Raw genomic sequence first — 16,535 nt, 5'->3', positions numbered from 1 at the left:
GTGGAATTCACAAAGGTGCTGACAACAGTGGAATGCCGCTTTGGGCTCGGAAAACAAGCACTAAGTGGTGGGAATCACATTGTGATGCCTGGGGGATGAGCAATGGCTGCAGAACTTTCGGATGAAGAAAGCTACATTCATTTGACCCTGCACTGCAGTATGTCCCAGTCATGGCCCCTTTCTGTCATGCATTGTGAAATCTGTACATAGGTATCAATAATTCCTATGGCTGGAGTGCAGCTGGGACTGAACAGCCTCCTCTCCCCAAAGACTGATGAGGTCCAGCAGCTTGGCATTGCTCCAAGCCTGGTGTGTGGAGCAGGCATGGTCCCCTGGAAAGATGCACTGAGACCACTGCACACGTCACCGAGTAAAAAGGAAGGGGACTTTCAAAATTCCCACGAATTTAAGTGGTGGGGCTTACGGTTGGTCACTTGAGGGCAGAGCAGTAGAGTTCAAACCGATGACCAGATAGGCAAGAACAGGCATTGTGGGACACCTCCCGGAGGCCAATTACAGCACTGTAATCGACCAGGGTGTCTACACTGGTACCGCGGCACTGTAGCCCCGGCACAGAAAGCTGTATGCCTCTCATCAGGGTGGATTTTTTACAGCACTGCAACTGCGCAGTTTCTGTGCACTAAGTGGCTTGGCAGTGTGTACACCTCAGAAGTTACAATGCAGAAAGCTGCTTTACTGTGCAGAAACTTGCCAGTGTAGACAAGACCTAAGACTCTGATTCAGGGAAAGCAATCCTATTCAGGATAGTACTTACACACATCCTTAAAATTAGCAATTAGCTTCCTTAGAATTTAATTAAATATGTGTTTAAATGCTGCCCTAAGCAGGATGAAGAGGGAAAACGCTTGCTGCACTAAAGACATACCTAAAAATACACAAATACTTGTGGAATATTTTCATGTAAGCAAATGTAATAATTGCTACAGGGACACTGAGTGACTGGGGCTAGAAAAAGAGATGGCCCACAGACAAACTTTAAATTAATACAGTGTTCGTGATTTTGAAAAGTTCTGGAGCAAATGGGTGTCACAAGCCTGGAAGTACGGCAGAGCAAGGAGCCTCAAAAAGGGTCTGACCCACAAAAAGTAAATGCCTGACCTATTAGCAAATAGCAGGATTCCCTTTTATTCTTTAAAATGACCCTGATTCAGTAACTAACTACATCTATTCCTTTAGGGTTACCATACGTCCAGATTTTCCCGGACATGTCCAGCTTTTGGGGGCTCAAATCCCCGTCCGGGGGGAAATCCCCAAAAGCCGGGCATGTCCGGGAAAATCGAGAGGGCTCCGCCGGGGCCTCTTTGTCTGGGGTCGGCGGTGCGGGGCTGGGGTCGCGGGGCCGGGGGCATGGTGCCGGGCCGGGGGCCAGGGTCGCGGTGCCGGGCCGGGTGGGGCGCGGGGCCGGGCGGGGAGCCGGGGGCGCGGTGCCGGTCCGGGCCCGCGGGGCCGGGGAGCCGGTCCGGGGTCGGGGAGCCGGGGAGCCGGGCCAGGGCCGGGGAGCCGGGGAGCCGGGCTGGGCCCGCGGGGCCGGGGAGCCGGGCCGGGGTCGGGGAGCCGGGGAGCCGGGCCGGGGTCGGGGAGCTGGGCCAGGCCCGCGGGGTCGGGGAGCCGGGCTGGGCCTGCGGGGCCGGGAGCCGGGAGGTGGTTGGCCGGGGCCGGCACCCCAGGGCCCGAGCCGACCCAGGCTGGTACCGCCGGGGGCCAGCCTGGGCCGCGCCTCCTCCCCCCACACTCCCCCTTACCTGCTACAGGCTTCCCGCGACTCAAATGTTCGCGGGAAGCAGGGGAGGGGGCGGAGACTTTGGGAGGGGGCGGAGTTGGGGCGTGGGCGGGGCTGGGGCCCCGGGGAGTGTCCTCCATTTGGAGGCACAAAATATGGTAACCCTAATTCCTTCATTTCTTGGCTAATACTATACATCATCTTGCTACTCACCTCACTTGGTTTTGTTAGAGCCTCTGCAAAATATCCTACTGGGCCCAAGCAAAACATTGTGCACACCAAAGGCTCATTGGCTATGATAGGCCACGAGAATGTCCAATAGAAATGCATATTTGTAGTGTTTTTGTTAGTTTCACATATAAAAGTATTAGTAGAGCAATCGCAGTGTAACTACTGCTACTGACTGGCTTTGGATAGTGCACTCTATTCCATTCTGTTGTTGCCACTTTTTCAACTCACACAGCTTCAAATTTCAGAGCCCTGCGGTTGTTCCAGGTTGGGGTAGAAATTGATGATGGTGTTTAGTATTTGGATGCAATCTTGTTTATTTACAAGGAACATATAAGGTCCTGCTACTCCAAATGCAGGAAGAACCAGAAACAAAATAATAATTTCTTAGCTTAAAGCCCCAAGCCTCTTTAGCCAATACCAGACACAAAAACTCTTTCTTACTTTTTCCAGGTTTGTACACCATGCTCACAGGCTGCTGTTTGGCATTTTGCCTCTGTCTCTCTCCGGGCAGGCCTACATTACAAATTTGCATCAGCGTAGCTGCACCAATGCAACTGTGCCCTGTAACGCTTCCGGTGAAGATGCTCTAAACTGACAGGAGAGAGCTCTCCCATTGGCTTAAAACTCCACCTCTGCAAGAGGTGATAGCTATGTTGATGGGAGAAGCTTTCCTGCTGACATAGCACTCTTTACACGGGGGGTTAAGGTCCGTATAACTACATTGCTCAGGGATGGGGATTCATGTAGTGTAGACATGGCCTCAGTTTCTGTTCTCCCTTCCCTCACACACAAACAAACACTACACAGCAAAAGCTCCTCCACCTACTTAGTCTAAAACCTCTGGGCAGGTGCACATAATTTTTTTGTCTTAGGTGTGGGTGGGTGTTTCATGATTAACTTATTTTTACAGTCCTGCTAATGAAAGGCTGTTTTCACTCCTATCAACCTCACTGGGGGGGAGTGGGGGGGCTTAGTACAGTCCATAAGAGGGTTTCACCCAGCTCATAACACTATGTAGGTTCTTATACTGCCCTCATCATTATAGTATTTGAGCACCTTCCAGTAGCGCATTTGACTAACATCTGTCACATGTGGTTTGTTGTTTCTCTCAGCCTCTCCCCTAAGGGAGAATTGTGTGTGCAGTGGAGTGTTGCAGATTGGCAAGAGGGTTTGTTATAAATATGGATTATATGCTTGTCATGGTCAAAGGGAAAGCTGTGCTTTAGCCCTCCTTTAGTCCCCTGAGTGCACTCTTCAGATGGCAGCTTGGCTTCCTTCGCTCTCTCAAGGGTGGAATCCTGTGGTCCAACCACTCTTGGACTGGATCTCTGGGCTGCAGCCCCCTTGTTTCCTCATCATGTAAACATGGCAGGCCTAACTGTACTTGGCACCTGCAAGAAAGAGGCTCTTCAGGAGGCTGTGACCAGAAGCTGATTAAAGGACTCAGAACAATTTGTTTATTAGCCCAAAGCAAGCAGGAAATAGGGATAAAACAATAAAATGCCTATACACCTGTGTTCTTATCTATACTTTGTTCTTTCCTTGCCAGACTTGGGTAAGTTCCTCTCAGCCCAAACATATCTCCTACTGGGCTGGGAGTGACAAACAGCCCCTGTAGCATCCCCTGCATCACTGTCAGAGACTCATCTCCAGTTGCTGTCTCAACTCCTCTTTCTCCCTGGGCTGGGGACTTTAATGATTTAGTATGCCCCTTAATCTCAGGTTTGGGCCAGAGAAGATAAACCTTGCTATTCTTCTTGGAGCCAGGCAAGGATATTTCCCAATAAATAGCTTCCCCAGTGTTTCCTCAAGGGCCCTTGGTATTTTCTGCCACTGTACCTTGTCTTTCTCATTGTTTCCTTTCCTCTTTGTTTCCCTTGTCCCCTCTACCTTACTCCAGACCCGTCCTCCCCACCTTAGAAAAGCCCCCAGCCAGCTTTGGTTTAACTCCTTCCATTCAGGCAGGATAACAGCAAATAGAAAAACTGAAGTGTGCCTGGTCTTCATAAAAAATAATACAGATAACTATCTCATTCTCTACAAAGCTGCTGTGTGTTTATATTAGAGGAAGCAAGGCTGAGGAAGTTTGCCTTGCACTTGGAGTGGAAGATGGTGAGGTTTGTATTGGTTCTTCACTCCTGGAGGAGGTCATTACACAGTTTTGGACTGCGAGCTGCACTCATGAGCTTTACCCTGGAAATTTCCATGGTGCTATGGAGCAGATTTGTCTACCACAGTCCTCATCCAAGAGCTTTAGGTGACCTTTTTGCTACCCTGGGCACAGCCACTTCAACACCTTGAAGATAAGGACCAAGACTTGACTTGATATGTATGAGAAGCTACTGTAGAGAGTGAAGGACAGGCATGATGTGCTTGTGATAGCCCAGGGTGCTGAGGAGACGCACTACAGTATTCAAAAGGCCCTAGGGGAATTAGATTCAATGGAAATTGGGAACCTAATTCCCATAGAAGCCTTTGAAAATCCCAGTCATAATGTATGTGTGGGTCAAACCTGCACATCCATTATGGACATCACACTACTTCCCACCAACTCCTGCAGTCAGTCTTCCATTTGGAGTTCCTACACAAAATCTCACTATTTTTGCCTTATATTCTACCAATTGGAATCAATTCTGTCACCCTGCAGCTCTTCAGTCACACCACAGCTATTTTTCTGTACTTTCTGTGCCTTCTCATAAGCTTTACAAATTAGCATTTGGCATCAGCTTAGAAAAGGAACTCTCTCTTCTCACACATAGCCCCGAATCCCTCCTTGCCCTATGTACTCTGATAAATCACAGTGCTATTCTCAGCACCCACATAATGCCAAGCACCTGAAGCTTACATGCGACAAAATATTTAGTGGACTCACAAAGTAACTCTGTCCTTCAGTTCTCAAGAATTGAGATTCCCCAAATGATGGTGTGTCACACCAGTATTAAAACAGGAGGCTTCACATTGCTGATATTAGCACAGGTGTCCTTCTGCCTGGAAAGTTTTCATTATCTCCATAATTAAAATCTATGATACACAAACAACTTTCTTTCAACACAGTTAGGGTGACCAGATAGCAAGTGTAAAAAATCAGGACAGGGGGTAGGCGGTAATAGGATCCTATATAAGAAAAAAACCCCAAAATCGGGACTGTCCCTATAAAATTGGGACATCTGGTCACCCTAAACATAATCCACATGGGATCTTTTAATTTTGTTCCCCTTTATTTCTGTTTCATTGGAACTAGTCGTGTAATATGGTATTATTCAATGTGAATGAGTGTGGAAGAATTAGGCACTAAATGGATGAGATATTCCAAAGGCCATATGCTGCTGCCATTTGTCAGATTGATTGCTGTGTTACTCTGCAAGGAGCCCCAATGGAATCAATGGGACTACGCCTGGGGAAATCTACTACTCAACATGAGTAAGGGTGGTAGAACTGGGCCATTCCATGATTTCAGTGGAAGAAAGGAGCCTAAATACCTTTGAGGATCTGGGCCCAACTGTCTGTAGTTCATGTACATTACATTTTATGGCCTTTATCTTGTTGAGGAGAGAGTTCAAGGGGCAAGATTGTGTTATTGTGTTTCGCAGGAGTAAAATGAATGGCATATTCCAGTTAAATTACATAAGTGTCAATATTTTTATATGCCAAGTATCCTCTCTTTAAAAACTATGTATTTAGGAAGTTTTAACAGGTTTACAAATCCTGTCTTCTCTTTTAACTCCCAAATTGGCAATGTTAACTCAGAAGGCTGGCAGACAGCTACAGTATAAGGGAAACATTACATATTATGTAAGTCATTAAGAAGTTTGATATCTCATGTTTATTCTTTGAGTATCACAGTTGAACTCCTACGGCACTCCACTTATGGTGGCATTCTGCTACAAAAGCCCCTTTCTGAGCCAATCTCTCAGCTAGGGAAGCTGGAGGAAGAGAGAAAAACAGCTTGCTGCATTTAAGAAGTTTTGCCGAGAGAGCAGCTTTATCAAAACTGGCAGCGAGCCAAGCTAATGAAAAGTGAAATTAAATATGAATTACTGCTGACGTACAAACCCTCGTATTATCAAAACATGTTAAACAAGTTTGAAAAGAAAATCATTCCTTTTTTTTTTTTTAACTTCAGGTGACTACGTACATGCATGGCTCAGAGCAGCAATTGTGTAATTATACATGCACTTAGAACTTCCTGGGCACACCCCCGACCTTTTTTTCCATTCTTATTTAACAGGGCACACGTCAGCATAGAAGACACCTCTCTTATTTACTATCATCAGCGTCGCTATATGTCACATTTGGGAACTGAAACTGCCACAGTCCCCTTAGAGCATTCTAACACTTGGCATATTAGAGAGGGTAATGATGAGAGCAATTTCAATGGCAGAGAGGGTTATTGCAAATGGGAGCAAGGTAAAGTAGAGAAGCAGTTCTAAGAGATCCTTGTCATGACGTGGAGTCTTATACATTTGGAGAATAGCAGCCCACATACTTTCCACGCTTTGCCCCAGTTTAATTATGCTGAAAATGAGAACAGAGTAAAGAATAGTATCATTTTGATACTCATTTGTGAGCGGTATTCATGAAAATCTATATTCTCCCTTCAAATTGAAGTTTCATTTCCTGCCAGATGATCCATGAAGTGGTAACAGCTTGGGGCAACATTTATAAGAGCTCTTCTGGAAACAAGGCTGAAAAAGAGAGAGAGAGAGAGAGGTATACAATGCGAATGGATATAATAAAGGACATATTTTGTTAGGAGATTAAAAATATATATTTAAAGGGAGTTAGTATATTACACAAATAAAACTGATTGATTGCATTCGTACCGCAGTTAAGCCATTTCAAGAGTGCCAGATCAGTATTCTCATGCTATAATGGCCATGATAACTCATCATATTTGCTTTCCTACTTGTAATCATATTTTATTTTCTTTACCAGAATTCCAAAAGTAATTGCTAGTGGCATATAGACTAAGTCACAGATGTTAGAACAAAAGATAAAACAAGTACACTGAATGTACATTTCGCATTTACACCCAACAAAGGTTGTCAGCTGTTCTTTCATTGCAGCTGCTTAAAGGTCTTGCTGTCCTCTCCCACTGGAACAACTATCTGTTGAGACACTGCAGTGCAACAATGCTCTTGTTAATTATTTCATTCTGTTTAATTGCAGTTACCATCAAGCATTCCAATCAGAAAATATGGGATATTAACCGTATGGGGTGTTTTTCGCTAGTGCAGTTTTAACTAAGCTAACAAAATACTTACAGATTCGGAGTCCTATGTTTGAAAAGCTAGCATAATGAGTGGCTGCAAGGGGGCAGCTTTAACTTATGCCAGAGGCAAACAGGGCATAGTAGAACTCTCCATTTGAGCCCCCCTGAAAACTGGGCAGAAGTTTGGCTTCCAAGACTCATAGACACTGCCAGACCATTAGGGTATGTCCTACTCTGCAGCTGGGAGCTGAGATTACCAGCACAGGTAGACAGACTCGCTCTAGATGTGCTTGAGATGGCATGCTAAAAATAGCCATGTGGACCTTGTGGCACCCACTCAGGATAGCCACCCAAGCTAGGACCTAGAAGGTCAGGGTGGCTTGGACTTGCGTGGCTAGCCTGAGCCACTGCCCATGCCACAATGTCCACTCTGCTATGTTTTAGCTCAAGCAAAGCTAGTGAGAGTCTGTATACCCAACCTAGGAATCACATCCGCCAGCTGCAGTGTAGACATACCCTTAGCTTAGGGTATGTCTACACAGCAAAGATGCATGGTTGGCCCATGCCAGCCAACTTGGGCTTGTGGGGCTTGGGCTATGAGGCTGTTTCATTACTGTGTAGACTTCTGGTAGTCTACAAAGCCTCTGGCAGTCTACAAAGCAGTGAAACAGCCCCGCAGCCCAAGCCCTGCAAGACCAAGTTGGCTGGTATGGCCCAGCTGCCAGTTTTTCTTTGCTGTGTAGACAGTCCTTTAATGGCCCATGGCTACTGCTGCATTCTGCTGTCCCTTGGGACCTGTTTTAAGATGGTTCCACAGCATGGAGGGTGAAAGGGAAACAAGCATTAATGAGCCTCATGCTGCATTAACACCTGGATAGATTAACAACTACTTGGTTGTGGTGGAAGGAGGGATCACTGACCATGTGCTGCCAGCACAAATTCTGAGGAGACAATCTACTCTGCCCCCACTGCAACCCTATCAAAATGCTAGTGTAGCAAGAGGCTCATTAAAAATGATACTTATGCTGCAGTTCTCCTGATTAAGATAAAAAGATTTCTAGTTAATACCCATACTATATCAGAGCTGGGAATGTAAAGCAGTGGAATGTAAAGCAGTGCCCTTCATTAATCACCTGAAAGACTCCCATTGACATCAATAGACATTGGATCAGATCCTAAATCTGTTAAAAAATAAGACCAGAATGTGTGTACAGCACCTAGCACAAAGGGGCCCAGGTTCATAAATGTGGTTCCTAGGTGCTACAGTAATACATATAATAATTCTTAACACAATTTTATACATTCAATTTCAAGAGACTAAATCCTGATGTAACTGAATCTAGTTCACCACTGCTCAGTAAACTATTTCAGAGTGGATTTCCTACAGGATCCATTCCATCTGCCACCAGTTACCAAAGCTTGCTCTTAAATCTTTAAATTAATACAGCTTCCTGAATGCTTCTGAAACAATGGGATGTATCTTCCTGCCACTTCCTACAGAAATTTCCCCTCCTGACAAGACTCCCATTGACTTCAATGGGGCCAGGAATTCCCTTCTCTGACTTAACTTGGAAGGTCCATTTCTATAAACGTCAGATCCTGCAGTGAAAGTTCGGTTACTTTGGATTCACCATTTTGGGGATACCTGGGGCCAGCCCTCGTACAGAGAATTCCCATTTAAATCAAGTCAATACGAATTTTAACTACAGGGAGTGCTCAGACTTAGGACACAATTTGTTCCTCAGAATTGCGTTGAAGGTCGAAATGTTGTAAATCGAAACCGCTTTTCCCATAAGAATCAATGGTATGAAGTGGGGATTGGTTCCTGAACCCAGACTTGATACACTATTTTCACCACAATAACCCAGATTTTTGTACTAAATGAATTATCGATGACTAATGTTGCAACATCAATGTATTTACAGTACACTATATTTTGTAAACAGCATTCAAATAAACATATAAACTCACATATGCTGCTCAGAATGCCGGCAACACAGGCTCAGAAAGCCAGGGAGAATGACATACATGCTGAGTCTCAGCCAATCACTATTCAAGCTTTCTGACTGGCTGAGCCCAGGACCGTGAGCCAATCAAAAACAAGCGGCAACCCTACCCGGCAACAAGCTACCCCTTCCAGCTCTATCCCAGTATAACGCAACCAGGAAGTGATTTCAAGTGAACGTTATGCATATTGAGTGTCATAAGGGTGAAACAAGCATTGTAGAGGCAAAATGGGCAGTCAATTGAAAAGTATCATAAGTGGCGTCCAACGTAAGTTGGGCGTCGTAAGTCCGAGGACTCCCTGTACTACAGGGCTGGACCCTTAGTATACATCACCAATTATTTACAAGCCAATCTTAGTTGAGTACTTCAGACTCACATTAAAATGCCTCAATTGAAGGATAGATTTTTAAATGTAGAAGTAGAGCAAACTCTCATAATAAAGCATTAGATGTCTAGGCTGCAATGAACAGTGATCTACAGTTTAATGGCAGCAGCATGATCAGAATACTGAACTATCATAGGGCAGCCCTGCCTGGAGCACCCTCCTGGAGCATGACCAGTGTGCCTGCTTCAGTTTTCCCTTGGTCCAACTATAAAAAAGAACACAGTGTCTCCTAGTGTCCATTCAAAATCTCACCTTTCCACATGATTTATTCAGCTACACATACCACGATCCATAGAAACCTCAGGGGGAAAACGGTTCTCCCAATTCCCACAGTGCAACATAGAAATGTACAGCGATTTTCTAAGCTACTCACCTGTGAGTCCACCAGCAGCACGCAGTTCCCAGTTCCTTTCTGCTCTTGTTTCAGGGCTTCACTCTCCAGGGACTGACCTGTCCCATGATTCTTCTGCCTAAAACACACTCCAACAATTCAGCCCTTTTCTACCTTCTGGGACTGTCTCTCTAGCTCACAACAGTCAGCAAACTAGCCTCTCTGCTGGTCTTTTAGCCAATTCCTCCCCATTCCCAGGTTTTTTCCTTCCCTACAAACTCTCTCCAAGGCAGCTGTCACCTTCCCTATTTCTTGCTCCTCCAGTTTGTGCTGTCAGGCACAACAGTTCGTTAGGCCCCCAACTCCCACGGAAAATCAAAGTTAATGGGAATTGGGAGTCTAACTCTCCTTTGTACCTTTGCAAATTTCCCTTTAGGGCCTGCTTTCCTACTGTATTACTACAGTTTTAACACCAGTGGAATTTCATAACTGGAGTAAGGTAGTGGTGAATTGGGACTCTCAAAATATTACTTTTTCGAGGCACGTATGAGTATTGATTTGTATGTTGCTGTAAGCTTTTCTACATATCTAATAAATATTTGTCACATGTGTGGAAAATCAAATTAGTCATATTTTTAAAGCCCATACAGCATTTTATCTGCATACATTTCATCCATTTTTCCATTGGTAAATTTTTCATGCCCAGACTCAGATACTTACATGTTTCTTTTTCAAAACCGTTCAAACATGTTTCATATGAACCAGCTGCAAAATGTAAATGTTTGTAAACTATCTTCACCACTGTATTTGTTACTGCTGTGAGTGTAACATATTAAATAAATCTATCAATAATTCATTCTTGATATACAGTAAAAATACTGGCACAAGGCAACTTCACACAAAAAAATATAAATATAGTAGCTTTAAAGTCAAACTGAGCTTGACTCAATCTAACCTCTAACCAGAAACAACTGGCAAGCAAACCTAGGTCCAGTCACCTTGACCCTTTAGGTTGATGGAAAATCCACGGGGCAATTGAAATTTTAGGTTCTGAAAGAGGAGATTGACCTCCACAGCTGGGGGGTGGGGCGGGGAGCAGGGAAGAGATGCTAGACAATATAGAAGACAACCACCATTGTACAGGAAAAGAGATTATTACATTCCCCCGGACGATACACAGTATAATGCACAGTATAATTCTAGATTGTAGAAAAATGCTGACGTGACCTACACCTGAATGCCTGATACAATAATAAATTCTGTCATACCTTTAACCTCAAAAAGGGATCAGGTTCACACACTGTAAAGGGCTGGGATACAAGTTGGGGAGGGAAGAGGGACTGAGTCACATAAAACCAGAGACTGAATCTCTGAGATACAGCTTGGCTAAAAGGGTCAGATGGGAGAAAGGAGGACTTTTCTACAAATTTAAGTTTGCTCTCATTATTCATTGTAACTAAGCCTACAGTGAACCCATCTACATAAGAGTGTTGAGCTGGATACATTATACAGATCTTTTATTTTGTTTTAATCTGAATTTAAGATCTGTTCTTCCTAAATCTTGTTTTAAATTAGCCTACTGCAGTCTTAGATTGGTTGGTTCTTTTATACATGGCATCTTGGAGAAGTAGTGAAAGAAGGTGTTTAGGACCAACGCCACTTGAGATTCTTGATTAAAAGAACACAGAAAAGGAATTGTATCCCATAAATTGTGTTGCTTACAGGTTTGATGAATGCATGGAAAATGCTTAAGAATTGAGAATTGAGTTAGACCTTGCCTGAGACAGCACTGCTAGAGAAAAAAGAAGAAGCTACTGTAATAATATTAGCCAGGGTCACATTTATTTATTTTTCTTATCTGCATTAGTGCCAAATCTCTAGTCTGGGGATTTGGAACACCATCCTTCCCCATCATGCTGTCTTGTTATTAAGCACTGTTCAGAAATATTTCATATAGCTTCCAAATGAAATTAGGGAACTCCTTAGACTCCAATTTTCTGTCACCTCTCACTGTTCACCACAGCCATTGCCACAAAAGAATTTGTAATTGTGATGCAAGTACTGTGTACATGTTTCATTTTAGTTCGGAAGGGAGCCGTTATATCCCAGAACAGGGCCCTAGGCAGGAGGGGTTGAGAAACATTTCAATATGTCTATTCTTCTATTGTGCTCTATTTGTAATTGTCTTTATTAGTCACCAGAACACACTGTGACAAGAGGAGTAGAGCACACGAGAATGGGTCTGTCAAAAAAACATGCTTGACCCCATACAGGGTCCTGGGGGCAATCCAAAAATGGGCACCACCAGCATAGCTTAGTCATCAGAAGCTAGCACTTCCACTAGTGGCAGATCATAGTAACCTGCTGAAAATACAAAGTATTTTCTGGACAAATTTACTGTACTGAAGAAAACACAAAGCTTACTTCATATCAAACACATTCAATTTAGTCACAAAATAATTTTGGCTTTGGGCTATAAATCAACTTTCCACAAGCATTCATTTAAACAAGACATATTTGCCCATGCAAATATCCATGAAAAGCAAATCAAAATAAAAGAGTTAGAAATGTGATAAGTCGAAATTCAATTTATAACTAGCAAAATATTCACCTACCTAGCTTTACTTTCAAGTTAACATGAAACTCAAAATGATTTGGCCCCAAACCCCTCTGTTACTGCTTGAGGGAGGAGGGCGATCCCTACTCACTGTGTGTAGAATCACTGACCAGAGTGAAGGTTTTCTCCATGTTCAGTCACTTCTCAGGGAAGAAGCATTTGCCCCAGTCACTTCCCAGGGAAGAAGCATTTGCCCCAGTGCAGTGACTCCAGTAACTTTCATGAACAGTAAATTCACTGAAGAAAAATAACTGTAGTCACATTTACACTAAATTGTGTTCACTCCAGTTTTGAGTTTGCTTTATGGGGTTTCTTTAAGAGCCTCTGGGTATTATTTTAAGGGGATGACTACAAACATGTTTTAATTTTGTTCTCCCATTCCAGCTCTATGACATTCCGTCTTCCCTCCCCAATATATATTTTGAGTTTATAAGGTCAATCCAAGACCTTCAAGCAAATCCAGGGGAAATTTCTTTTCGGATGATATAGGGCACAAACTTTTACTCTAATAGTCTAGGAGTTCCAATCTGACTGATCAGACATTCCAAATATAATTACAATAATACAGCAAATCACCACTAGTGATACCATCGTCTTACTATGATTGACTGATTTTTATCCAGCTACAGCACATCAGAACCATCACAGATCTTAGTTATTATATATAATTCTACCACACAGTTGAGACAATCATGTTTTACTATGATATTATCTTCTTGTGATAAAGCCCACTTGTTCCACATTATTCTATGAATGTTTGTTTGCCACAGCAGTGGCAGTGCTGGTGAATAGCTCACAGCAACTCCAAATATGACATAGCACCTCTTCAGATGTTAATAAGATGATTTAATATGACAGAACAGGGGCATCTTCTCTGACTAATAGAGACTGATCCTATCTGCTTCAAACTGCTCCCGCTAACAAATATGATCACTAAGTTTTAGATAGGCCCAATTAGCCTATATGTGAAAAATTATTAACTTCCCTGCTCTAATGGAAAGTGAGTGTGAAAGATCAGATACTTGTAGTAATACACAAATGGCTGCTAGTCTTTAATGGGAGTTTCACTGACCCAGTTTCCCTGGCTAATAGTCATTAATACTGTATCTCCTTACGGTCTCTTTATGCAAGTGTAAGCAATGTGGTTGCCAGAGATACCTATTCAGATATGTATTTGCAGATAGGTGACAAAACACAGACTAAATATCTTAAGTTTCTGTCAGTTTTCGAGAAGGTGAACATTTTTCTCCTGATAATACTGACAATTTTTAGAGTAACAACCCCCCTCCCATCCTGCTTTCCAACTAGCAAATAAATAAATAAACAAATAAATAAATAAATAGAAGTATGGCATAGTTGAGAGATGGGAAAGTGAACGTTAAGATTAAAGGGGCAGTCCAGCAATCTGTACACCAGGCAAATCTCCTACTGGAATCTATGGACATTTTACCTGGGTGAGATCTACTGACTCTTTCCCTAAATTTGCTGAATTATTTGGCCTTCAGCAGCATTCTACTCACCTAGGCCTCAATTCAGCAAAGCATTTAAGCACATCCCTAAATCCATCGCTGTTCAAAGCAGCACTTAGGTATGTGCTTAACTTTAGGCACATCCTTGAGTCTTATTGAAGTCAATGGAACTGAAGCAAGTGCCTTAAGTTTAACACGTGGTTAAATACTTTGCTGAACAGGGATGGACAGCTGAGACAGGGCCCTGCTCAGTTGCACTCACTCTCTGAAGAAAAATAAAAATGAAAGAACTTTAGCTTTCAGTAATGATTTTGTTTGGGGGAAACGGTTTAATTAATTTTAGGTAGGCTGAGGTGAAAGAGGTTTCAATCCCAGCATCTTTTGCCCTCTGCTTGCCATTGTGCTGCCCTCAGCTTTTTTGCCACTGCCTAATTTACTTTAATTCTTTGTAAATGACAAGAGGACAGATTGCGACTCCAAGAGAGATCTGCAGAGTGTGGAAAATTATGGCATTTTCACAAAAATAAAGCCAATTTTTGTGGGTGGAAGAAGGGTATTGGAGTCTATGTGGCATTGACTTTAGTTGTTATGATATCCTGGAAGGTTAGGAAGGTGGCCCAGCTGCTAATGTCCCATGGGAATGTGTGTCCCAGCACAGCCAGCTGTCCCAAGAGAGGGGATTTGGGGAGTAGTGAAGAGGCAGTGCACTTTGTCTTTGGGTCTATGGAATTTCCCCCAAATCTCCAGACCCCTGCTTACTCTGCACAGGGGTTAATTTTGCCACCCCCAATGGGATGGGTCCCAATAGGAGGGAAGATTTGTCCCAACATCAGCCTGTGCACACTGAAACGTGTTTTAAGCAACCAGCCAAAGGAACAGAACTTGGTTGCTTAAGCAGGGCTGCCGAGAGCGGGTTCGGGCCCCGGTGAAAAAAAAATTTTGGGCCCCCCAGCAAGGGCGGACCGGATAAACAGAGCTGGCGAGGGGGGGGGGGGAACCAGGGAAGCCGGGCCCCAGTAATTTGTACCGACTTTCCCCCCCCCACCACCTCGTCGGCCCTGAGTACAAGTGGACTTTAATGAGAAGTTTTACAAAGCCAGTTGGAAACCTTGGGGGTTACTTTGAAAAGCTCACTTACAACAGAAGGTTGTCTATTAAAAGAGATTCTTAGAGCAAATGGAGATTTATTTTAGGTATGCTGTTGACATTATAATGGTTATTCCAAGCTGTAGGTGTGATTTGAAACCTCTAACAGTTGTTAATATTTTGGTTCGTAATCCTTTCCCTGTGCTCCTCTCTTGACCAAGAAACAGAACATTTAACACTGAATAACATTACTTACTACCTGCACTCACTACATGTCTTTCACCAAACACCATTTTTCTTTTATGTCTTGTAATATTTTGTTCCATTACATACTACCAAAGAGCCATATCCCATATCAAATTAATCCAGCACTGGTATATTTGCTTGTTTGCATTCACTGAATTTCCTTAATATCATTCTGTCAGATGTGCAGGGAACCCTCCCTCATTAGATTGACAGGGGATTTGACCTTAGGATTTCCAAGGATCCAACTGCGGCAAGGCCTAGAACTTCCTAACCTCATGGATGTGTACCACCTCCAAACCTCAGCCCACAGCCTGCCTACCCTCCAATCCTAAACTCTGCAAACTACTGGCAGAAACACTTCGTCTTGAGTGGTGGCAGGGAGAATGATTCTACAGACACAACACGCCCCATTTCCACGCACCCCAACTCAGATCTGTGTGGTTTCCATTCCCATTGGTTGCATATGTCTCTCTTTCTTTCTGTCTGTTTCCCCTTCCACATATGGGAAGATCTAGTCCTGAATAAAGCTGGTTTGGTTTCCAATATTTTCTTAGATGTAACACATCATTAATCGAGATATAAATTTGATAGTTTCCTGGTGAACTATGGGAAATTTGGATCACTGATTTCATTGCCTGTTAAAGTTGTAATACTTTCTTTATTCAACTAAGCTAATGAAAACAAAAAATATTAATATCCTATTTCTAAATGTGTAATATACCGTAACTTGTACTGTTATAGATTAACTCCAGTTTAATTAGCAGGTGTCTAATAAATACTTAAGAAGTAAAACATACGCATGTTTAGAATTACTGAACCAAATCTGTGTTACAAGATCAAAATTTATTAACAATGGCACTAATCATAAAATAAAATAAATAAATAATATCAATAAAGAACATATCGGGAAATATGTAGCATTATTTTAAATATCAACTCAGGGCTAACTTTAGTGACTTAATGTTTCTGGAAACTTAATACATAGCATAGCTTGTTCCTTGATCAGACAATCTGCTGCTATTTCGTCAATCATTGACTTCCTAAGTATTATTGTTAAACTCATTATTAGCAACCATTGCTAGCTTCTGCATCATGAAAACATTGATTTCCATTTCAGATTTACTCTATGTTATGGCACAAATCATTTGTAATTTACATCAGTTAATGTGTTTGAACAACCAATTTTTGAACAAAGGTGCTCACAAACAGC

The sequence above is a fragment of the Trachemys scripta genome, chromosome 1 (genome assembly GCF_013100865.1).
Source record: "Trachemys scripta elegans isolate TJP31775 chromosome 1, CAS_Tse_1.0, whole genome shotgun sequence".
Taxonomy (NCBI): Eukaryota; Metazoa; Chordata; order Testudines; family Emydidae; genus Trachemys; species Trachemys scripta.
Note: the sequence above shows the minus strand (reverse complement) of the source record.